The sequence below is a fragment of the Chinchilla lanigera genome, unplaced genomic scaffold, assembly GCF_000276665.1.
Source record: "Chinchilla lanigera isolate Chin_1 unplaced genomic scaffold, ChiLan1.0 scaffold00028, whole genome shotgun sequence".
Lineage (NCBI taxonomy): Eukaryota > Metazoa > Chordata > Mammalia > Rodentia > Chinchillidae > Chinchilla > Chinchilla lanigera.
The window spans coordinates 13,549,188-13,554,794 of NW_004955429.1; the positions used below are offsets into that span (position 1 = coordinate 13,549,188).

At 50.1% G+C, this 5,607-nt stretch overlaps 1 protein-coding gene across 3 annotated transcripts in view; it reads right to left on the reverse strand.

The window, feature by feature from the left end:
- Positions 1-5,607, reverse strand: part of Cnbp (CCHC-type zinc finger, nucleic acid binding protein) — a 44,805-nt gene that overhangs the window by 11,966 nt on the left and 27,232 nt on the right. For 2 of the 3 annotated variants that reach the window (XM_005386998.2, XM_005386996.2), the window contains exon 1: positions 167-333. The exons of the other annotated variant lie outside the window; for it this stretch is intronic. The gene's annotated coding sequence lies outside the window, so the exon portion shown is untranslated. Of the gene's footprint in view, positions 1-166; positions 334-5,607 lie in introns of those variants that run through there. 3 annotated transcript variants of the gene reach the window in all.

Consider the following 5,607-nt stretch of genomic DNA (forward strand, 5'->3'; position numbering starts at 1 on the left):
ACCGGAAGCCGGGCCCGAGGCGGCGGCCGAGCTCCCCTCCTGACGCAGCAGCAGCAGCGCAGGCCAAAGTGCGGCCGCCATCGCCCCGCTCCCGACGCCTCCCGTCCGCCTCCGCGCGAGGCCCGCACCGCGGCTTCCCCACCCCGGCCCACACGTTCTCCCTCACCTTCGGCGTCGGAGCGGACCCGCAGCGGCGGAGACTCGGACGCAGGCCCAGAAAAGGAAGCTCGCGAGGCAGCGGCTGTTTATTTTCAGGGTCCTTGCCTGCGCCACACGCGGGTCTGCACACGGCCCCACACACGTCGCTGCGCACGGCTCCTCTCCGCCTCGCCCACGCGGCCAATCAGCGCGCAGGGCCTCAACCGTCCAATCAAATCCGACCCCCGGGACGTCCGCCCCGCACGAGCGCGACGTAGGGCGGGGCGCGCGTGTGGCTCCTCTGCGCGACCCGGCTTTTCCCGTGCTGCCCAGCGCGGGGCCTTTCCGGCTCGCGGCCCCGCCCGGGTTCCTCGCGAAGCCTTTGCTCTACCTCTGCGCCTCGCCCGTCCTGCAGAGTCGGGACGTCGGAGTCAGAAGCTCCTTCCCGGCAGGTGCAGCCAGGGAGGCCAGGCCACGGCGACAGCCTGGCTTTGATTTGCATGGAGCCTTTTTCTGGCTCGCCAGGGCGCTTAGGTTTCCCGGCCGTATTTCCCGATAAACAAGTTTACTTTAGGATCAAGTTAAGATTTGGTTTTGGTTTTGAGTGAGTCTGAGCAGAGCCCGAAAGACCTCCCTGCTTTCACTTCCAGCGCTAAATAAAAGCTCCTGGTGAGCCGAGCGCGGTAGCCCTCGCTTGTAATCCCAGCGCTCGAGATGCTGAGGCAGGAAGATCTCAAGTGCCAGGCCAGCCTCCCTAAACAGTGAAACCCTGATTCCAAAATAAGGTGGAAAGGGCTGGGTTCTGAATCCAGTACTGGGGGAGGGTCAGCGATGAGACTGTGTCACAACCCTCCTTGTGACCCACTTAGCACAGTAGGCATGACGTCCCCTAGGATTTAGGGGAAAGAGTATGAGCCAGGAGAGCTATTTGACCGGCGCTATCACATTCCGAAATGGCCTTCAGTTTGAATTTGGCATTGCCCCTAAAAGAACTTGTAGCACGCCTGTAATCCCAGCCTTCGGGAGGCTGAGGCAGGAGGATGGTTGCGAGTTCGAGGCCCGCCTGGGCTACACAGGGAGCTCAAGGCCAGCCTGAACTGCATAGGGAGACCCTGTCTGAAGGAAAAAAAAAAAAAAAAGCCGGGCGTGGTGATGCACGCCTATAATCCCAGCACTCGGGAGGCTGAGGCAAGAGGATCTTTGGGAGTTCGAGACCAGCCTGGGCTACAAAATTGAGCTCAAGCCAGCCTGAACTGCATAGTGAGACCCTGTCTCAAAAAGAAAAAAAAAAAAAAAAGACAAAGAATAAATTGTACAGAGTCATAGGTAGCTCTTGCTTCAGACGAAACTAAGAGGCTTTTATTGGCCAAACTGTTCACTCAGGGCATGGTGCCTCATCCCTGTAATCCCAGCCGTCTGGGAAGCTCCCTTCCTATTGTTCCGGGTGTGTCCTGGAACTAGATTCTGCATTCCTTTATTTACTTATTTATTTTTGGTCTTTTTGAGACAGGGTCTTGCTATGCAGTTCAGGCCGACCTTGAGCTCACTTTGTAGCCCAGGCTGGCCTTGAACTCGCAATGACCCTCCTGCCTCAGCCTCCTTAGTGCTGGGATTACAGGTGTGTATCACCAGGCCCACCTTTGCATTCCTTTAATGACATTTTATTTTTTAATGTTAAGTGCACACATTTGAGAAGTTACAACTGAGAAGAACAGTCCATGTTTATAGAATACATTCTTTTGGTGATGGTGTGAACGGGGTTGTCTCTCTCTTTTTTTTGATACAGGGTCGCACTATGCAGTTTAGGCTGACCTTGAACTCACTGTGTAGCCCAGGCTGGTCTCAAAACTCATGGCAATCCTCCTGCCTCAGCCTCTCCGAGTGCTGGGATTATAGGCGTGTGCCACCACGCCCGGCTGTGGTCAGGTTGTTTCTTGCCCCTGTGCCGACTCAGCAAACCCTCCCGGTTTTAAACCTGTAAGTAGCTTTGAGTACAACTGCTGAGACTCAGCCTGAACCCCGCCTGCAGATCACTAATGCTGCTTAGTCATCGGAAGGCATTTAGCAGATGACACCCAGCTCAGTGTCCACAGTGGCAATGATCAAAGAGTGAATGTCTTTTTTTTTCTGAGACAGGGTCTCACTATGTGGCGCAGGCTGGCATCAAACTTTTGGGGATCCTCCTGCCTCAACCTCCTGGGTGCAGGGATTACAAGTGTGCACCACCATGCCCAATGAATGTCTTATTTTTAAGGACCAGTGACGGCTGGGCATGGTGGCGCACGCCTGTAATCCCAGCACTTGGGAGGCTGAGGCAGGAGGATCGTTGTGAGTTCAAGACCAGCCTGGGCTACAAAGTGAGCTCAAGGCCAGTCTGAACTGCATAGGGAGACCCTGTTTCAAAAAAGACCAAAAAAAAAAAAAAAAAAAAAAAAAAAAAAAAAAGAAGGACCAGTGACATTTGAAACTTTTTAAACCAAAACAATCTAAAGGAAGCATGTTTTCAATTCAGTACAAAAAGCCCACATCTCCAATCAGTTTGAATAAATGCCTTGCCTAGCCATGTACTGTATGTACTGAGTTGTAGCACTAGAGGTCCCAATAATACAATGGTGTTTCAGGGTTCTATGTTTTTACCTAGAAGCTTACACGGGTTCAGAAGTTTCCAGGCTTCACCCTAATCTCATTCATCTTTATGGTATCTCCAGGTAAAGGCCCTGGCAGACAAGAAGGACTTCTTGTGCTGAAGCAAGGAGGAAGGGTAATACAAGTGTTCTGGTTGATACATTGTGTCAGCTTGAGGAGTCTAGAGGCTTGGCTAAGTGACTCAGCAGTTCTGCATCTGCTGTCCATCTCGATAAGTATGGGTATGGGGACCCTGTCTTTGGCGATCAAGCACTGCCACCTGACCTCTGCCACTCTGGGATCCAATCAAGCCTATTGCCCTTAAATGTCCTAATTGAGTAACCGCAGTCCCCACTGTAAGGTCTGGCATACAGAGAAGAGCAATGACAGGGCTCTTCGGGAATGCTGGTGCTCCCCTCACAAATCTGTTTCTCAACGTGTTGGTGAAGGGTATAGTTTCTGGATCATCCCAATATGGAGGATTAGGCTTAACTTGACAGATCCACTCCAGCATTCCCCATTCCCCAAGCCTCTGAGTCCCTTCACTGATAGTAAACCGTGGACTATCAGGCATCTCTAACTCATTCACAGTGGGCCATCTCTTGATCCACACTGCTGCTAACCAGCCAAATAAACTATTAACACCTTTCTTTACTCCATGAGCTGCAACATTAAATTCAGAATCTCTGCTTAATGGGTCCATATCAAGAAACTCGGCCTGATCCAGGTGTATATTTTTTCCAATTATCCTGCATTTGTAAAATCCATTCCTACACTTGCTCATTAGGCCTCTGCTGGTAAGAGTTAGAAAACTTAAGGAGTTCTTTGAGAATAGTGGATGTCCTCGTGGGTCACAGTATTACCTCACCCTTAGGAGCCTTCTGTGACTTAAGCCTGGTTATGGGCCTAGAGGCAAAAATGGCTGGTGAGGGTGGGTCCTGAGAAGTGTCAGCATCATCTTGTGTGGCCAACACAGAAGTAGTCTCCCCAGGGATACTAGGAGATGCCAACAGCTCAAGGGGCGGAGGTGGCAATGCCTCTGCCGCAGCGGGTGGGGAGATCTCTTCCTCTGGTAAAATAATCTCATCGGCATCTAGGAACTCAACATCCTCAGCTTCCTCAGGCTCCTCCCACACGTCTCCATCCCAGTTTATGGGATCCCATTCCTTTCCGATCAATGCTCTCACTTTTGCTTCAGATACCCTTCGAGGCTGAGCATTAAACTTACATTGCAGTTCAACCAATCAAATTATGAGGGACTGTGTGTGAGTTTCTGCAATCTCAGCCTTTCAGTTAAAAGAGAGAAGATTTTCTTTCAGGACACACTTAGAAACTTTTAAATTTTTTATCTGTGTCTGGAGCAGGGAATTTATATCTTTGAGCTCCTTATTTTCCTTTATTAATTTGTCCTCACAGCCAGAAGACTTTGGATCCTATGGATGTTTTGAGCTCATTGTTTTCCAGTAGTTTGTCCAGGGATGCTAAGACCAACCAGCCAGCATCATTATATTTCCTACTCTGCCAAAGGAATTCAAAATTTTCATGCATGGGGGCTGGGGATTTAGCTCAGCGGCAAAGTGCCTGCCTGGCAAGCACAAGATCATGAGTTCAATTCGTGGTACCGGAAGAAAAACAAAAAACAAACAAAATTTTCATGCACAAAGTCGCTAAATTCCTGACATCTCACAAGTGGTGAGTTAAGATAATCAAATGGATCTTCATGGCGTATTAGGCCAAACAATTCACACCAAGGACTATCCATATACCCTACAGAAGTGGAAGGAGAGACCATGGTGTCTTTAGGTCTCATCAAATTGCACAGCCAACTCCAGGAACCCCTAAGCCATTAAAGAATGTCATCCTTATAATTCTGTTTCTCTAGAGCCACTCCTGGTACCAAAATCTGTATCAGTCAGGGTTTACTAGAGGAAGAGATATAACACAAGACATACAAATGTACAAGAAATTACAACTTTGGCATACAGTGGTCAGCCACAGAGCTGGAGGAGGAAGGGTGCACAGGGTGTCTGCACGCTGGGGATTGAAGAGCCCAGCCCCAGGCCTGGAGCTCACCGCAGTGTCCGTGTAAGTCTGTATCAGGAGGCTGATGGGTCTGCTACGGAATGCTGAAGAATCTACTATGCAGGCGGGAGAGGGCAACTGTTCATGGCAGGGGAAGATAGCCAAAAGCAGCAAGAGCAAAAAGGGGGCGAGAACAAGCCTCTTTTCATATATATATATATATAAAATCTTTTCACAGCCTTGCTTTGGAGAGGTCACCGGAGCAGAGCCCTGAATGGACGCTTCTTAGTGGCTGACAGCACACCTGAGCCCTCCGTCCTGTGTCAGCCTTTGTCACACCAGGCTTGGGAGTGACTTGCTGGTTTGGTCCCGCAAATCTCCAGCTTGGCCTCCACTGCGGGCTGTTTGGAGGGCTCTGGGTGCTTCCTGTGCTCAGGCCTTTATTTTGTTTTTTTTTGTTTTTTTGTGTTTTTTTGCAATATTGAGGATTGAATCCAGGCCCTTCCTGTTGAATTACAGCCCCAGCCATTTTTCTTTTCTATTTGAGACAGGTTCTTACTAAGTCACCAAATTGCCCAGGCTCTCTATCCCTGAGCGACATTCCCAGCCCTGCTCTATCCCAGCAGAGCCTGACCCTACGGCAGCATTGGGAAAGTGGAAGTATTTGTGACTCGACTGTCATTTGAGAGGCCACCAAGCAGTGTGCAGAGAGGAACTCCCAGAGTGCTTGGATTATGGGTGAGCATGACCACACCCCGTGCACAGTGTTTGCTGAGGAGCCTCCTATTCACCCTTATCTCTGACCCCTGGGAATATATACAT